General features: G+C 55.0%; 1 protein-coding gene across 2 annotated transcripts in view; it reads left to right on the top strand.

Moving 5' to 3' along the window:
* Positions 1–19,032, top strand: part of LOC117874146 (phosphofurin acidic cluster sorting protein 2-like) — a 104,868-nt gene that overhangs the window by 53,096 nt on the left and 32,740 nt on the right. For both annotated transcript variants that reach the window (XM_034763984.1, XM_034763983.1), the window contains exon 2: positions 12,576–12,663. The gene's annotated coding sequence lies outside the window, so the exon portion shown is untranslated. The remainder of the gene's footprint in view (positions 1–12,575; positions 12,664–19,032) is intronic.

A 19,032-nucleotide genomic window follows, 5' to 3' on the forward strand; every position in this document is an offset into this window, starting at 1 on the left:
AAACTACTAGCCTGGTGCAAACCCTTCAGTGCACAGTCTTACATTGCTTTAAACCTGGGGTATATCTGGTTCAACAATAGTGTGTCCACCCATGTTGTGCCACTAGTTTCGCTAAATCAGTTTAAAATGGCACCTCCGGTTATACCAGTACAATATTGTGTGTAGACCAGGCCTATTCAGTTAAACTAAACCAAAATAGCAACAATGAGGTTACCTAGCTCTTATACACCTGCTTTAAACTGGAATAAATGTGCCCCTCTGCACTGATTTACCCGAATCCGTTTAAATTGCATCTTCGGTTAAACTGGTGCAACACTGCATGTAGACAAGCCCAGTTAATGCTTGTGTAGGGCGTTGTTACTCTTCTGACAGGCTGTGGGGAGGAGCTGCCGCTCTTCATTTCTTCAAGGAGGGGGGACAAAGATAATGTTCAGATTGAAAAGGAAACAAGGACACTGATCCGAAACGGGAAGGTTTGGAATTAACCAGCAAATGCCCAGAGAAGGAGAGCTTGGCCCCCCGCCATGGTGCTGCCCCACATCCCCTGCGTGTGCCTAGTCTCCTGGGTGTGATGTGGCTTGAAAGCAGGGCTGACCTTCAGTCATGCTGAACTCTTGCCAGGCCTGAAGTCTTCAGGCCCCTCGTTTCTTTGTAATGTGCCTGTTAAGGTGTAGTCAGTCTTCAGAGCCCAGGCACGAAGCGGTTGTCAGCAGGACGACGGACTTTGCTTGTTTGGCATGAAGTATCTATCCTCGGCTTGTCATTTAGGGGCCAAAATGGAGAGTGAGGCGACTGCTGTCTGTGCTTGGGTTAGTTGTGATCCGGGCCATGCCAGATAATGTGGCGCCACGTGGGTACCGGTATGGGCTGCAGAAGGCAGCACACTTAGGTGACCTCCTGGGTTTTGGGAATCTTGTCAGTTGCCAGTGGAGATGCGCGTCTGGTAGAAGGTGAGACCAAGTCTTAACTGAGATGTCCCATTGCAAGATGACTGGGATCTTTCAGCAGGTTGCTGGGATATTGGTGTCGTCACTGGCTAAGCTGGAGGCTGGGGCGTGGACCATAATTAACTCGCTGGGTATCCGGGATTTGTGCCTTGCAAAGGATGTCCCAATGCCCTGGGATAACTGCTGTAAGAGAAAAACTATGACTGTTTTGAGTATCATCTGCTTAGACCTTCTGTTGCTCACAGAACTCCCCGAGGGTCTTGCAAGCTGATGAGGAACCATCTGATGCCTTTTGAGCATGAACTCCGGTGGCCTCAGAAGAGATTAGTGATTTTGTTGATCATTGATAATAGGCTCAGAAAGGCCGAGTCAGCTAAATCTGCTCGTCAGAACCGGCAGTGAAATGAGCAAGGCAGTAATTGTCTGCATGCCTCACCTGGGAGGCTCCTGGAGGGAAAACTGCCCTCTTTCATTCCTGATAAAGCTCCAGCTCTGAAAGTCCTGCTGCTCCCTTGAGACAGCTGCCTCCCCTCTGTCGCAGCCAGAGATGCTTCTCCTCTGCTCGCAAAGCTTGACGAAATGAACTGTTTGTTGACAGGCATGGCTGCGTTGCTGCAGGAGTTGTACAATCAATAGTGCAGTCCATCTCCATGTGCTGTCTGCAGCGCAGATCTTACTCCGAGCCACTAGTGCACTGCATCTGCTCCGATCGTATGAATTTTGTGGCACCGTCCTTTCCTCGAAGACTCTGCCAGCTCAGGGAGTGTGGGTAGCTTAGAAACGTGCTCTCTGGTTGTATGAGTCTGGAATCGTGCAAGCGGGACGTTCCTGCCAGAAGGGGGCGTTGCTGCGGCTGCTGGGATGGAGAGAGGAGTGCATACTGGAGCTCACCTCCGTGTTAAAGATGCGAGGGTGCATGGCAGCACTGGGTGGGCTGCACGTCACGCACCAGGGTCTGAAGTTGACCCTAGTGTATAGGGACAGTAACATGGCAGAGTTCCCAGTGACCTCTTCCTGGCCACATTTCAGAAGCTTCAGTCCATCCTTGTCATCTTTGATCTCTTCATGGGTTTGACACTGTTGGTCCCGTTCCCCTGCTTGACATCTTGACCTTCCTTGGCTTTTGACTGTCTCCTTCTGGTTCTTCAGCTCTTCTTTGTCTCTTGCACTTTCTAGGGGCTGGCACATGGCTTTTGTCCCCTCCTCTTTTCCCTTGTATCTGTTCCACCGGGTGATCTCATCTTCTCACACAGCTGCCTTTCCCCGCTTTGCGCCAGTGACCCACCGCTACCTGACTGCTCTCCCTCTGTGCAGCCCCGCTCTGTTTCAGGCACTGGCTTATCTAGAATCAGTTTTTAAATTGAGTTCAGCCCGTGCAAACCCCTGTGTGGGCACACTTCAGTCTGTTCACAACTGGCTTATACAGAGCTAGCTTAGTTAGGTAAGGGATAACAGGTAGGCGAGGCAGCACGTAATGATCGCTGCTCCTGACTGCTAAGAATTGCACATGTCCTATTCTTTTTGCTATCCAGTCTCTGGCCAGTTTGTCTTGTCTGCCTGTAAGGTCTTCTCCTTTAGACTGTAAGATATTTGGGGCAGGTCTTCTAGTATAGACACTACTCCAATATAAATGTTAGATAATACTGAACGGTAACAAACTTAAAACTGGTGAAAATAAATAGTTGTATCCCATGCTTAACTAACCTGTGGAACCCATTGCCACAAGGTATGAGTGAGACCAGGAGCTGTACATACAAATATGAAGAGACTGTCCCTGCCTGTAGAGCTTATCACAATAGTAGAATATCATAGAAATGTCGGGCTGGAAGTGACCTTGAGAGGTCGTCAAGTCCAGCCCCCTGCACCGAGGCAGGACCAAGTAAACTTAGCCCATCCCTAGACGTAGCCCATTCTTAAACCCTCCAGTGATGGGATTCCACAGCCCCCCTTGGAGTCCTATTGCAGAGCTTCGCTACCCTGAGACTTCGACAGTTTTTCCTAATATCAGACCTAAATCTGCCTTGGTGCAGATCAAACCCATTTCCTCTTGTCCTTCCTTCCGTGCACGTGGAAGACGATTTATCCCTGTCCTCTCTGTGACAGCCCTTGACGTATATGAAGACTGTTCTCAGGTCTTCCCTCAGCCTTCTTTGCTCAAGACTCAACACGCCCAGTTCTGTAACCTTTCTTCATAGCTCAGGTGTTCTGAACTTTGATCATTTTGTTGCTCTCCTCTGGACTCTCCCCAGTTGTGCTGTGTAACACGTGCTATGGCCACTCCAAATGTGGGGAACAAAGAAGCCAGAGTAGGCGGCTAGGCCGAGGTGCCGTTGATGAAAGGCTGAAAGCCCTACCACGCTGCGGCTGCACCGCTATCTGCACATGCTGGCCGGACTTGTTACTCTAGCCGGAAAACTCCCCTTGATTTCAGGGCGAGAGGATCAGGCGAGTCGCAGAAGCCCCTGGAAGCAGCAGAAAAGCACAGTGATTGCTCATTCTGGCCTATGGGAGAATATGCTAATACTGGTATGTTGTGGCTTCAGGCATTTGCTGACATGTCACAAAGCTGTATGGGGCAGGCCCCAGGTAGTGAATGCAGAGTCAGAACTTTTCTGGAGAGACCATGTGGTGGTTTGATCTAAGCGTAGCAGCCTGGTAAGGATTTCTAATGATCTGATCAGCTCACCCCCAAAGAGCGCCCATCTTGGCAGTAGTAAACGGCTCTGACCCTCTGGAGAGCTGCTCTGGAACGGTGATTCGCTGTAGCCAGGTTGCTTGGCTGCCCCGTTGTGGACACAGCGCTGTGCTACTCTCGAAAGAGACCGGATGGGATGCTGGATTTATTGTGTCTCAGCGACCTCAGGTCAGATGGGCTGAGTTTGCACATAAAAGAAGATTTTTTTCTAACTGCCAGCCCTGCTGACCCCCCCCGAACCTGACTCCGGCTGAGTTCTTTCCTTCCCTTGTATCTCCCCTGATAATAAAGACCTTGCTGCTCTGCTTCGGCCTTCAGTTATGCCACTGACTTCAGGGGGAGTTTTGCCCGAGTGAGCACTGAGCGAAAGTCGAGCGCCGACGTCTGGATCCGGCCCCAGGGAGCAGAGCTCTGCAGGGAGGGGGCCTGTTCGTTTAGACCCAGAAACGAAGCTGTGGAGAGCCGTTGTGTGCTGTGAATGGGGATGGAATTGGGACGGCTTGTGGCTGTGCTGGTCTGGGGCCTGAGATGTGTGGGGTGGGGCGGCTCTTCTCTAGGAATGACTTGGCTCAGGAAAGACGGGTGAGCAGCACAGAGGAAAACTTGATGTGGGCAAGGCTGTGATTTCCCCTGCTGCGCCATGGGACCTCCCTTTACCCCGGTAATCCTAGGTCCGATTCCGGCTCTGGTAGGCTGTCCTTCCTCTTGAGCAGAGCGTTCTCGGAGGGTTGTTAGCGCAGAGCCGCATCAGTGCTTGGCAAGTCCTGCCAGCGCTAAGAGACGTTAAAATGGGCCATTTCCCTCTGCCGAAGAGCCGGCCGGCCTGCCAGCAGAAATGTTTGCGAAGGCCGGCGTGAGAGAGCTGCGCGTTTTCTGGGTGACCTGTAAGTATGGCTTTGAGAGTGAGCCCCTGTGTGGATCAGAGCTGGTAGCACAGGGCAGTGGCTGCCCCATTGGGATCAGGAGAGACTTTCAAGTTTGGTCTGCCCCCTGCACTGAAGTTGGGAGCTGCAGCAAGGCTTCTAGCTGGAAAGGGTGGTCAGGTCAGTTCACTTCCTAGGCTCCACACGCTGCTTAGCACGATGCCAGGGAAATCCTACAGAAACTCCAGAGTTAACGGCCGGACCTTTCCCAAGCCAAATGCTGTAGCTGGGGGTGCTTGCAGATACCTGCTTTGGGACAGGGACAGTTCAGGGGTGGCTGGAAGTGGGGGGACAGTCATCGCATGGGCTCCATTCTGCCTTCTGTTGCTCTGAGGAAGCAGCATCTGGCATTATTCTGAGAAGTCATTTGAGTGCACAGATCATGACATGATCAGCTGTATAGAACCCAGAGGGGATGGCTCAGTGCTCTAAGAATGAGATGTGAACTATAGGCTCAGATCCTGGCCGGGTTTGATTTTAGCCCATTATCTTTGCATGAGTCATATGCAGCTGAGTTAGGCTAAGAATGCTGACGTTACAGCCCTGGGAACTTTTTGTAATTTGGGGTCTGTCCTTGGGCAAAATGTGCACTCCCAAATCTGTGCACTGCACGCCCAGTCCTACCACAGCCTTGGGCTGATTCCGGCCGTGTCCTTTGGAGGTGGGGGGAGCAGTGCTGCACACAGTATTCCAGACCCCGGTGCTCCATTGCTTTATGTAACAGCACGGTCATTTTCAGCATTATTCTCTAGCTCATTCATTATGCGCTCTGCTGTACTCCCTCCGCCCCCCTTTGCCCATTGCTGCGCATGTCAGAGAGGTTTGCACTGAGCTGTTCGCGCTGATGCTCAGAGCTTTTCCCGGAATGGCTCCAGTTCATTTCGAGCCCAGGAATGTGCATAAGCAGTTCAGATTTTCCTTCCAAGGTGCGCTACCCTCTGTTTTCAGCGGTGACTTTCCTCTGCTCTTTGCCGAGCCTGTGTAGGTCCCTGGGACCTTCCTCTCCAGGGAGGGCAAAGCTTCCTTAGGAGCAGTAATTGCTTCCTGGGGGAGATACCTGCCTCCTGAACCTTTTGCTAATACTCCCTGAGTGCAGCATCACCCCCGTGGCTTGTGCCTTTTCTTATGCCATCCCCTGCGCTTAGGCCTCATCTAGGCAGGCAGAATTTTAAAACGTATTCTCCGACATTGCGGGGTGCAATCCAGAGGAGGGAGGGGTTGTCACCCACCTGCCCTGCAACCCGGGGTGCCTCTCAATACTTTGACCCCAGCAGCCTGTCGGCAAACACCAGCCGCACCCTGGCTCCTGCCAGCCTGGGTTACCGCTCCCAAGGTGACCCCAGCACACTCCCAGTCCCGGATGCCCCCCAGATATGTGTGATCTGCATGTCCAGCCCTCTCCTGGGCAGCCCAGATGTGTTAGGTCTGTTGCCCCTCTAAGGGGCTCGGTACACAGCAGCTGGAATTACCCACCCAGTTCACAACACTGGGTTAGTTCTAATTAAAGACTAAAACGGGTGTATTTAATTGCAAGGCAAGAGTTGTTCAGAGGGTACAAGTAAAGAGGCACTAAACTCAGAAATGGTTCCAAGAGAAATAAAGAGAAATCGCTTCCCTGTACTGAACTTCCCAAGCTGTCCACGTGTCCAGTAACGCTGCTGACCAAACCCTCCGGCCGTTTCTTTCCTGGTCTTAGGTGAACAGGAGAGAGATGGGTGGGGAGAGAGAACCGGGGGACGGGGTGTTGCCCCCTCACTTTTCTAGTTCAGTCCCCCTTTGAAGTACATTGTCCTGAGGGTGACCCCTAGATAAAGGTCTTTCCCCTTGAGAGCCAGGAGACAAGGAGTGGGGGGAGAGGTTCCATGCTGCTGTTTGCTAAGATCAGATCTGTTTGTTCCTGCCCCGTCCTTGGTAGTCAATGGCACCTGCCTGGCTGGGGCAACAACTTGTCCCTTGTCTTTGGGGAGCAGGTTTACCCCTCCCCAGACTTGCCTGGCAAACGCCCTTCAGTCAGGAGTTGGGCTAATGCTCAGAGCTTTACACAGACTGTTCCACCAGCCCTGTCCCCGGCACGTTCTTGCCCAGCGAGTTATTAGCTGTCAATGACCCCTCCCCGGTATTTGTACAAAGCTGATAGCAGTGGTGTGCAGGTGTGACGGCAGGGGGGCGTTCTGTCATACTGACACAGTCTAACTAGCACGGTTTAAAAGCCTACTGCAGGCAGGCAAGTTGTATTTTAACACATGGGCTACAACCCAGCTGGCTGACACGTGTCCATGCGGGTTTTAAAACATGCGTGGTAGTGTGTTAGCGAACAGGTTAAAATACCCCTTTTCGCCTTGTCTAGCTGAGCCCAGAGTCACTTCCTTCCCCCGGGGGCTCTCCAGGCTGGCATGAGGCAGGGTGGGCGGATTTCGAGGGCAGCGTTGCTGCTGGGGCTTTGTTCTGGCCCTGGCCTCGGGCTGCTCTTGGCAGTTCACACCCCTTCAGTGGCCTTAGCCCCTGCGCCGGAACCGGGGCTGCTGCAGCCGGAGCTTTTCTTGCTGTGTCGATTGTTCTCGGCCCTGACTCCACCCACTCGTGGCCGGGGGGGCCTGGTCTTCTCTTTGCACTTCCACCCCACGTTCTGCAGGGCAGATGGCGGCTCGCCCTAGCCCTGGCTGCCTGGCGCTGGGGGGGACGGGGGCATAGTCTGCATGCAGCCTCGGCTCGCTTTCCATGCCTGGGTTACTCCAGGTCAGCTTGGGAGCGGGTCTCTGCCGCTTCAGCCGTGGGTTGGCCCTGCTGGGAGCTGCGCAGCAGGCAGGCAGAGGCTGTCTGAATCCAAACTCAGACGTGGGGCTAGCTGGGTAAGGCAGAGAGGCTGCCGCAGTGGGGACCTAGGAGCCCGTGGGCTCAGCCTCTTCCTGCCTCTCAAGCTCGTTTTAGGGGAGCCTGGTTCTTCCCAGCAGGGTCCTTCAAACAGCCCCTGGGGAAGTGGCAGAGGTGTGTATTTCAGGGGCTCTGAGCCCCTCTCCCCTGGACAAACGGGGACAGCCGCCATAGCTCGGTGTGGTTCTCTTCCTAGCCCCGGCCCTGGATTTAATGAGGACCAGCCCCACCCCCTCTGCTCTGCCCCCCTCGCCGTGTGCCACAGCCTGTGGAAACAGCAGCCAGAGCCCACTTCCCTGTCGCCAGCAGCGCAGCCCTAGTCCCCGAGCGCGTCCGGCTGGCGACAGCTGCTGTCGGCTCCAATCACAGGGCTCCCGTGGGCACCGCAAGGAGGCGGCTGCCTGCCGGCGCAGGGACTGGGACAGGGAACGCCAGCTCTGCTCGCTCGGACGAGCCACAGGAACCCAGCACCAGCCACTCGGGCTACCCTCCCTGGGTGGCCCCTTCGCTGCCTGGGGGGCTTAGGTGCACTGCTCCCCTCTCCTCAGCCCCCTGGTGCTGCAGCGAAGGTCTGAGTGCCCAGGGTCTGCCCCGCTCAGTGCAGTGGTGAGGAGGAAAGCAAGGGGTCGGATGTGCTCCCTCAGGCTGTCTGGCTCTTTGCTGTACCAGGGCTCTGGCAGCATCCTGGCCCTTCGCTGACCTCCGCTTGCAGAGGAATTGATTTGTGGTGCCCCTCCCCCTTGCCTTCTCCCTGTTGGGCATCACTGGCTCTCCCTTCCTGCCAGCAGGGTGCTCCCCTTTCAGAGGGCAGCCCGGGTCCCCTCCTGTGCGTGGCCCCCAGCTGGAGTCTCTCCAGGACGCGTGGGCGTTCTAGAGTCCCAGGCCAGGCGGGCCCTTGGGATCACCTCCTCTGACCCCCTGGGGAGCGCAGGCTAGATACCGGCCCCCCAGTCCTGGAGCAGAGCTTTTAGAAAAAGCCAATCTGGATTGAGAACTGGCCAGTGATGGAGGACCCTGGGTGAATTGTCGCTGGCAGGCTATCCCCCTGAGCGTCTGTAGGTGAGTGGTGAGTAGCGGCTTGCCTGGGTGAAACGTGTGCGTGTGGGCTGGTGTTTTCTTCTTTCTCTCCAGGGGCACAGAGGGGCCTGAGCTCCTTTTCCTCTGCAGAGTGCGAGCCCAGGGATTCCCTTGCACGCTGACCCTGCGCCGTAGCCGTGGCTTTTCCAGCCAGCCGGGACCCATTGAAATGCCTGTCAAGCCTTGTAGAAATCAGCCAGAAGGCTCCCATCCCTGGGGAGCAATTAAAGTCGCTCTCTTAGCTAGGACTCCTGCCTTAGGGCGCAGCAGTTGCCAGACGGGATCAGAGCAGCTGTCCGTCTAGCCCCTCTCCGTTTCTGACGCTGGCCAGGACCAGCCGTGCCTGCTGCAGAGAAAGGTGCAAGAAACCCTCCAGTGGACGATGGACTCACCTGCCCGTAGGGCTGCGTCAGTTTCATGGCCGCAGGAGGATTTACACAACTTCCAAACGCTTTTGCCCTCTCGATGATGTAGGCAGGGCATTCTCCTTACGCAGAGCAGGGGCCAGCCATTTCTGGGTCCTGCTCCACCTTTTTCCTCGCTGATATCTTGAATTCCTCAGCTCCGGGGCGCTGGGCTCTGTCATTTGGGTCCGTCCGGGGGAGACCAGCCTCAGAGCTGATCCTGGCTGGAGAACTAGAGTAAAAAGTACTATCAGGAGCAGGGGAAGTAGTAAAGAGGCAGGAGTTATAGAAGAACTGCTGTTTGTAACCTGTCTAGCAAGGAGAATAGAGGTTTGCAACACTGGTGAATAATGGTTACCTTGTGCAAAGCGCTAATGCTGAAGGCAAGGTATGCAAAGGGGCCGCCCCAGCAGGCATGTGTCCCATCCCAAGACAATGAATGTGATCCCAGAACCCAGTGAACGTGGCAATTACTGCCTGGGAAGTCCAACCTAAATAAAGCCATAAGTATGATGGGGGACAAGTCGCTAACCTGCCGGTGATAAGTGTCCCATGAGCACTGAGCAGCCTTGGGGTTTGCAGAGAAAATCACACGAGGCAGACTGGAGCCCCTAGAATACAACACGCTACAGTCCCACTGCCAGGGCTGTGCATTAATGTCCCAACCCACAATACAGCCAACCTTCTTCCTCACCCAGGCATGAACCCAGACCCTGAAAACAGAGCATCCTGCCTTCCCGTGAGACAGCGCAGCCGGGGGAGAGTCCCCGGGCAGGAGCTTCGCAGCGCGAATGAGCACAAACGGGAAATGGAATGGGGGAGAAGGGAGGTCAGGCCTCTAATCAGCATGAAAAAGGGGGAAGGCAAATGGAGAGATGTTTTCTATGGCACTCTCCAAAATCCCACGGGGTAGGGAAGAGAGAGGCTTCTGTAGCTGCGAGATTTCCTAGCCAGGCGTGCTCAGATGTCTGTGCTTCATAGATTTAATTGTAAAGCCAGAAGGGACCATTAGATCATCTAGCCTGACCTTGTGTATAATACAGGCCAGAGAATGTCACCCACGGACTCCTTTATTGGCTAAAGCATCTTTCAGAAAGGCTCCAGTCTGGCTCTGAAGATCCCCAGAGATGGAGAATCCACCAGCCCTTGGGAGTTTGTTCCGGGGGTTGGTCACTGTTAAACATCGGGGCCTTATTTCTAACAAATTTGTCTGGCTTCAGCTTCCAGCCACTGGGTCTTGTTCTGCCTGTCAGGGCTGGACTAAAGAGCCCTTCGGCACCTGGCATTTTCTCCAGTCTCTTCTCAATCCTTTTAATAAACCAAACTGTGCTCTTTCCTTCTCTCACTAGAAGGTATTTTCTCCAGCCCTTGAACTATTCTTGTCATGTTTTCCGGCACCCTACATGTTCCTACATAAAAAACATGGACCCCCAAACTGGACGCAGTATTCCAGTATCAGCCTCCCCAGTGCTGCATACGGAGGTAAAAATCACCTCCGTATCCCTACTCATGCCTCCCGTTTGTACATCCAAGGGTCACATTAGCCCTTTTTGCCACAGCATCGCACTGGGAGCTCACATTGAGTTGTTTGTCCACAATGAGACCCCAGCTCCTTTTCGGAGTCGCTGCATACCAGGGGCCAGTCCCCGTATTGCAGGGCCGGCCTGCGTTCCTCATTTCCAGATCTGTAACTTTGCATTTGACTGTATTAAATCACATTTTGTTTGAATGGGCCCGGCTTACCAAGCAATCCAGATCACGCTGTATGACTGAGCCTTGTTCTCATCAATTTTGACCACTCTGCCAATGTGTCATCTGCAGATTTCATCAGCAGTGATTTTTATATTGGCTTCCAGATTATTGATAAAAATATCGGGGAGCAGCAGGTCTAGTGCTGATCCCCGCGGAACCCACCAGGAAACAGTCTCGTGTAAGGATTCCCCCTTGATAACTGCTTTGGGGATCTGCCCCTTCTTAAGCCATTTAACGGGGCTTCACTGGTATTGTGTAATGCTCGTTTTTTTGATGGAGCATTGGATGGTGCTAAGTCAAAAGTCTTACCAAAGTCTCTGTATATTACATATGTGCAACTGCCTTGTCATCGCATCAAAGAATGAAATCAGGGTTGTTTGCCGATAACTATTTTCCTAAAACCGTCTGGACTGGCATTAATTATTGACTGAATCCTAGATTAGCTTTTCCATTTGCTCAGCGTCGATGGCAGCAGGCTCTCTGGCCTCTAGCTAGCTCGGTCAGCCTGCTGAGGAAGGCTGTGAGGTACATGCCCAGGACAGCGAGTCTGCCACTAACATGTAAAATGCAGAATGTACCGATCTGGGAGAAAGGCAAGAGATGCAGAAAGAACCTCCCACTATTTAGAGCCTGCCCCGCCTTCTCCGAAATGGCCAGGGTTAAAAAAGGAACTAGATAAGCTCATGGAGGATAGGTCCATGAAAGGCTATTGGCCAGGATGGGCAGGGATGGTGTCCCTAGCTGCTGTTTGCCAGAAGCTGGGAATGGGCGACAGGGGATGGATCACTTGGGGATTCCCTGTTCTGTTCATTCCCTCTGGGCCACCTGGCATTGGCCACAGGGAGAGGGATCTCCTAGCAATGAGGGATTTCAGCTCATGTGCTTTTGGGCAGAGCCCCCCACATCCTCTGGGGAGCAACAAGCTCATCACCTTCTGGCCCTGTTGGATGCCCTGGTATCCAAGCACAGGACAGACCAGCAGGGCTGAGTTCGCAATGCTCTGGAGCAGTGCAAGGCTGGAAAGCCTCTTCTGCGAGCTCCAGCCCTTCCGGCTGTGGGACCCCAGCATAGCTGTGTCAAGGGCACCTAGACCTGCCCTGCAGCACCCCCCGCTGTCCATTCCTGCCCCAGCTCTTCATGCACCCTCCGTTCCAGCCTGTAGCCACTCCTCGGTTCCCTGTCTGGCTGCCCCTTGCTCTGCCTGGCAGATTAGGAAGGGTGCTTCCTGCCAGTGCTGGGAGACCTGCTCTTCCATCCAGCCCTGCCGGTCTCTGCTCCACATCGCGTGGGTGGTTGTTTGCCGGCATTTGAACGGCTCATGCGACTCGTCTCCTTGGCAGAGCCTGTGGGTTGGTTCAGGGGCTGGGCCTGGGGGACTAGGCAGTGCCACTTTCTGCCCAGCCGCCTCCCTCCCCCGGCAGGCACACAGCACACCGGCATGGAGGGTGGGCTCAGGGCAGGGAGTGTCGGGCTGGGGAGCATGAAGCTGCCCCAGGGAGTGAGCAGAGGCGTAATGTCTGAATGGGAATATTTGTCTTGTTAAGTCCCAGATCAGAGTGGATTTAAGTGCTTTAGTTTATAAATAAACAGCCCTGGCGGCCAAGGTAGCTTTACAGAGTGCTGGCAGCAGCCCTGCTTGGGAAGGAGCTCTCCACCACACAGCCTGCGACTTCCTGTCACACCGTAATCCCTTAATCCTACTTTAGCTCTGTTAATGTTCCTCCTTCCCTTTCTGCTCTGATCCGCTTTCTCTGGGGGGGCGTGAATCAGCTGAGCGTGTGCCTGTGGCGGGGAGAGGCGGCCGCGGCTGGGCGCCATCCCGGCTAGCGTCCGGACGCCTCGGGCCATGCGGCAGGGCCCTGGGGATGGTGGTGCCTGAGTGTGTTCCATTCTCTCTGTCTTACAGGCTCTGCAGCCTGCGCTTGAAGAAGCTCACCGTGCTGAGGGAGCTGGACAAGGAGCTGAGCTCGGTGCTCATCGCTGTGAAGATTCAGGTGAGCCGCTGCCCCAGTGCAGCACTTGGGGTGGGCAGGCTGGTGCTGGGGGCATTTTCTGCCCTCGTGCCCCTTTCTGCTCTGTTAGCGCCACTGTCGAGTCCCCGGAGCGGGGTGAGCCCTGGTGCCAGCGGGACCAGCTCTCCCAGAGGTCAGTGGTAGCCGCCCCTGCTGCTTGCTCTAGCGCTAAATTGGTGGCCAGGCCTGCAGTCCTGCGATGCGGGGCTGGAACCGGTCCTTTCCCCATCGCCCTCTCCCCTTGCCGAGCATCCGCTCCTGTCCCTTGGAAGGTGGGAGGCAGCCCTGTGCGGGCGTTCCTTGGGCTGATGGTGCCAGAGTCCTCCGGGAAGGAGGCCCAGAGGGGCTGGATCTGAGCAGAGGGGCTCTCTCTACTCTTGTCTCCACGTGTAGAGAGGGACGCCTAGCTGCCAGTGCTCAGGGTTCCCCAGGGAGAAACCTCACACTCCATGTAGATCTTCCCCTGCATTCTGCAGCCCTGGCTGGGCTCTCCTCCCTGTCTTCTGCCGCACCCTGCACCAGGGCTCCCCAGGGCTCTCACAGGCCCAGCCAAAACTAGCTAGTGTGCCCTGTTGCCTCTCGGTCCCCCGCTGGGCCCTGGAGAGTGACACCTCCACCCCCACCCCCAGCATGGACTCTGGCATGTCACTGGACCCCTCCATCTGTGTGGGACGCCTGTGACGATGCTGACACTTGGCCCTGGACCCAAGAGGCTCTGCTCTGCAGCTACCCGGATAGCGTCTGGAGGGCGGCAGAGCCGGGCAGGAAGCACCCGGGCTGCCTGAACACCTAGGCTCTGCCATGCTTTGGGGCCTTCCATCTGGGGTTGTCCAAAGCATTATACTGGGCCTCCCGAGCCCAAGGAACTCCCTCCTTTCCTGCAGCTGCGCTGTGCCCTGCGAACGGCTCTGCACGACCGGCAGGGACGCACAGGGAGGGAAGGAGCTGGACTGCAGGGCATGTTTTAGGGAGGCAGGATGTAATGGCTGGTGCCTCAACCCCAGGGGAACGCTCTGGTTCTGGGGAGGAAAAAGCTCCCTTGGGTCTCCGGTGGTGATAAGTGGGAAGGGTAATCTGTCACCGGATCAGAATGGCTGGTAAAGAGCACCCGAGCCAGGGGTTCGAACCCCAAACACGGTGTGTAGCCCTGTCCTCCGGCAGACACCCCCTCGCACAGCCTGGCACGCTGATAAAGGTCACTGAATGCAACTGACATGGGGCTGAGTCTCATCCCGCCTGCCCGGTCTGTCGTAGGAACTCCTCGCTCCAGCCTGCGTTAGGAGCAGGAAGAGAACAGGGGGAGCAATGCTGTGTGTGAGCGGGAGAGAGACACCAGCCTGGTGGAGGCGATTTTTCTTCCTCTCTACAAGCCCGTGCGTGTGTGTGATCTCCAGTGCCAGCCTCCCCTCTTAGTTGGCGTGGACGATCCTGCTGCCTTCTGTGAGGTGGGAGATCCATCCTACCACCTCTTCTTCCTCACAGGGAGCAGGGATCTCTCTCCTTTTGCTGTGTCACACGCGCACAGACCCAGGAGGCATGTGTCACCTTCCCCCTCCCCTTCTGGGTGTGCGAGAGAGATCCTCCCTTTCCCCTTCCCGGGGTGCACGGGGGCCCCGTGATCCTGCCATCCCGAGCAGCAGTCTCGGATGCAAGGGGCTCTTGTCGGGAAGCTGTGGCTGCCATGGGAAGCAGGGTGGGGCGGGGAGGCCAGGGAGCTCTTTGTGCTGCAGGCATTAGGGTTTAAAGCTGGATTAGCGGAGGAAGCCTGGGTATTAATGTGCTCCAGAAGGGAGGGCTGGTTGTGCCAGCCCCACTTGCCCTCCAGGATCCAGACTGGAGCTGTAGGAAGTATGGGACACCGGGGGGCCAGTCCTGGCCCCTCCAGTCAGTTCTGGCATCCAGGGTTTTATTCCTGGTCTCTGTATTGGGGGTTGTTAGCGTCGCTATAAATCGCTACCGAGCCTTTCAGGAGATGTGAGAGCACCGCTTCTGCCGCAGGCACTACCCAGGGAATAGCAGAGCGGGGCTGGCGGCTGGGGGGCGCAGCGTTCACAGCGAGGAGGGGCTGAGACTGGGCTGGGCTGGACTGCTCCGCTAGCTCTCTGGTGGTGTGACAGGGGACCCGAGAAAGCGGAGCTGCTGGCAGGGCTGGGCTCGGCCAGGGGCTGAGGGGAGGGCAAGGCTGGCGAAGGCTGTAATCCCCTTGGTGGCTAACTGCATGTGACCTCTGACTTTGTTACTTTAAGTGCCGCTTGGGCCATGAGCCCGCCACGCTCTGCAGGTTCCCTCCCTGCATTCCCCAGCCTGGCCCTTGCTACGCCAAAGCCACAGAGCTGAGCAGTTACTAGGGTGACCAGATGTCCCGATTTTATAGGGACAGTCCTGATTTTTGGGTCTTTTTCTTATATAGGCTCCTATTACCCCCCCACCACCTGTCCCGATTTTTCACATTTGCTGTCTGGTCACCCTAGCAGTTACCCACGTGCAGCCCCACCCAGCTGGACACTGCTCAGTAGGAACTGTATTTATTCTCACATGCCATTACGTTGGGCCCTGAGCACTGCCCTGTGCTCCCCCTGCCCCTCCAGAGACAGAGCCTCATGCCCAAAATGTAGCGGTTGGCAAGCAGGGACTGATCCCTGGAACCAAGGCTGTCCTCTACAAGCAGCTCTTCTGGGAGGTCCTCGCTGCTTACCAATACTCAGTCTAAAATGGCTTTGCTTCTTGTTGGTTTGGTGAAGAAATCTGTCAGCGATTATGTCCAGGAATGTCTGGGCCCTGCCTTCGTTAGTAGTACTGGTCCTCCAATCAATATCTGGAAATTGAAATCTCCCATAATCACACAATTCCCAGTAGTATGTTAGAGGTCTCTATCGATCCTGGGGGGATGTCGCAGACTCCAGCACTATCCCAGTGGAGCCTCTGTTACCTTTCTTCTCCAAAGTGATTTTGGCCCCAAGAGATTCCGTTTGATCCATTCCATCACTTCTAATTTCTTTACAGTTTAGCTCGTCATTAATATACAATGCTACTCCACCACCTTTGCCTTTACGTCTGTCTCTCCTGTACTCCTGTCATGATTACTATTCCACCATGTTTCCATTATCCCTATAGCATCTGGCTTCACTTCCTGCACCAGTGGTTCTAGTCCTCCATTTTGTTACCCAGGCTCTTTGCATTGGTGTACAAACGTCTTAGTTGTTTCTGCTCAGCTTCTCCCAAATTCCTCGCCCAATTGTGTGCAGTCATTCCACTGCCAGCATCACCTACCTAACCGTTAGTATCATTGGTACTGGCACTATCCTTCCTCTGGTTGTCTGTTCTCCTACCCGTGTTCCTTTCTCCACTGCTGTATCCTCTTTTTTACTTGATTTTCCTCCCACTCAGCATTCGAATCAGGTGTGGAGACTATCTGAGCATCTCCCAACCGCCGCCTCTGATTTCCTGGTTGAAAGCTCTTTTAATCAGTTGTGCCAGCCTCCATCGCAGAAATCTATTTCCCTCCCTGCTCAGGTGGAGTCCCTCCCATGGAAACAGTCCTCAGTCCATGAACGCATCCCAGGGGTCAAACATTCCTAAGCCTTTCTTATACACCACTGCCTGAGCCATCTGCTGATCATCACAATCTCATCTCGCCTTTGCCCTCCTCAAGGGACAGGCAGAGACCCACTGAAGATCACCTGAGCCTCCATTTCCTTAAGCATCTTTCCAGCCCGGCAGAGTCTCCCTTGATGCATTCCAGCGAGACTCTAGCGGTGTCATTTTCCTATGTGAAGCACAATCAGTGGATTCTTTCCTGTTCCCATTAGATCCTCTTCAGCCTCAGGTCCACATCCTGTCCCTTAGCTCCCAGCAGACAGCGCACCCTTCCGTTCTCTGGATCTGCTCTGGTGCCAGGCCTGTCCGTTCCTCTCAGACCTGCCACTTCCTGGTGTTGGTGCAGGTCTTCAGCCTTCCTCTTCCTGTTCTTTCTGGTGGCACATCCTTTTGTCTTGTGTTCTCCCTTGCACTCTTCTGCAAGTCATCCTGTATTCTCCTGGGGCTCTGAATTCTGGCGGTCTTCATTGACGCTTCCCCTCAACTTGTAGGACTAGCCGCTCTTCTCTTTGCCCTCCTGCCTTCACTCTCTGCCTGCTGTGCCCCATCTTCATTTTCCGAGTCAGCAAACCCGTTCCTGACCCCTCCTTCTCCTTCACTAGCTAGTCTTTTCCTCTGCCTGGTTCTCATAGTCACATGCTTCCACTGGCCACTTTCCTCACCCAGCAGTCTCCCCTCAGAGTTCTCCAGCCTGCATCTGCGAGTCTTGACTTTTCCCTTCAGCCCCCTCTCGCCTTCCCTTCATCCTCTGCTCAAATCCCCTTTGAAACTCAACTTAGTTCCATCCTGCGTCTCCAGACCTCAGATCTTCTCTTCCCTCAGCTCTATACAAACAAAGCTCTTTTTGGATACCTGCTCCTGGATAATGTGCATCCTGCAGCTTCCACATCTGGCCACCTTTGTCTCTTCCATTCCTTGGGTCACCACCACGGCTGCCTCCGTAGCTGTCACAGCCTTTCTGCCTAAGCTCCTGCCAAGGGAGAAGAAGAAAAGTACAGCATGCTAAGAGAGGCCACCTTCCTAGGTCAGCATGGTTTGTGCTGGGGCCCCCTGGCGAGCTTACTGCATTTCGGGAGGCACCTTACCCTACTACAACCCCGTTCAAGTCAGCAGGGGATTGCGCTGTTGCCAGTGAAGCCATGTGAGAGTTGCAGTGATTGGGTCGGAGAGCTAATGGCATTGGGCGTTATGAATGACACTCAGCAATCCTAGAAGGGCAAGTAGCATTAGTGGGTATTAATTGGTCTTGGCAGCTGACTCCAACAGTGCTTTGAAGCTGGGAAAAGGAATGTTGGGTAGCAGATGCAAGATGCCAGTGAAGAGATGCAAGGTCTGCATTCAGATGTGGGCTGGCCAGTCACCTCTCAGGCTCTCTAGGATTGAATTTCATCTGGGTTCTGCCACCTCCCTTCTGCGTGGCACCCAGTCGCAGTCAGTACCTGGCCCTCCCCTTGCCTGCTTAGGCAGAAGAACTAAATAAATCGATAGAGTGACAGAGCCCAAAACGGAACTGCCCCAGGATTGCTCCCCGTGGCCCTGCAAAGCCAAGGTCCCCCAATAGAAGCCTGTGACATGCCTGACCACAGTCCCTGCCACACGCTGCCCTGGACCCGTGAGCAATGGGACAGGGGCCCCGGCTGGAAAAGGCTCCGAGACCGATGGCACGGAGGGCACAGCTGCAATGACGGACAGTGCTTAGGTTCCGGGGGCGCAATAAGACGACCCCTCTTGCGGTGCAGTCGAGAGCAGACACTGCTTCGTGCCCGCCGATGTTCCCCCTCTGAGAGCGCGTCACTGCATTCACCAGCTCCTTCCACTGCCTGCGCTCCCAAGCGTAAACCGGCACCTGCACTGCACTGCGCTGGAGACATGGCCCATGCAGCCAGAGCTCCCGAGGAATTGCGATCATCACTGGGTAATCCCGCCAGGAGCTGTGGGCCTCCCAGTGCGACACATTTCTCTGACTAACAGGGCCAGTAAATAGGCAGAGATTGTTCTAACCACCAGTCTGAAAGGGGATCGAGGAAAGAAATTCCCATGGCCTTTGGGAGAACACAGAGAAAAATCAGTGCCTTGGGTGATGCCGCCCCAACCCACCCTGGATGGAGGAAGCTGCGCTGGGGCTGGGGCCAGCCGCTGCCTTATTTACCACCTGCATCGCTAACACGCTGCTGCATCCAGCACAAAATGCTCCCTGGCATTACAGAATTAACTGGATGCCAGGGAAGGGGGAAAACAGCTCATTAGCTGAATTTGCAGATGACACTTAATGAGGAGTTGTCAGGGGAATGAAATGATAATACAAAGGGAGCGAGCGTGGTAAGAACTCTGGGCAGAGAGCGCAGCCAGAGTCATCCTTAAAAAGCTGCCACTGAGCCATCCCGGGAGAGAGCTGCAAACACCGGCCCTCCCTGGGAGGGAGAGGAATGCGCCACCGTCTCTGGGTGTAAGGAGGCGAGGCGATGGAACCAGCAAATAATTCTCTCCCTGTTGCAGCCTCTGGAGCATGCCCAGAGCGTGGCCCTCCGATGGCTGGCTCGCTGCCCACGCCTCTCCCTGCACAGGCCAGCACAACCCGCGCTCCCAGACAGACCCCATCCAGCTGTGGCGTTGCATCCTCACTCATCGGATGCTCAGGACAGGCTGTTGAATCCCCTTTTATTTAAATGACCTTATCGGCAAAAGGGCCCATTCCAGCTGTGGGCTGCACGTTAACTGGGTCAGTTCTAACCTGTCAGGAGTGACCAAAAGCTG

This window comes from Trachemys scripta, chromosome 3, assembly GCF_013100865.1.
Source record: "Trachemys scripta elegans isolate TJP31775 chromosome 3, CAS_Tse_1.0, whole genome shotgun sequence".
In the NCBI taxonomy this organism is placed as follows: Eukaryota; Metazoa; Chordata; order Testudines; family Emydidae; genus Trachemys; species Trachemys scripta.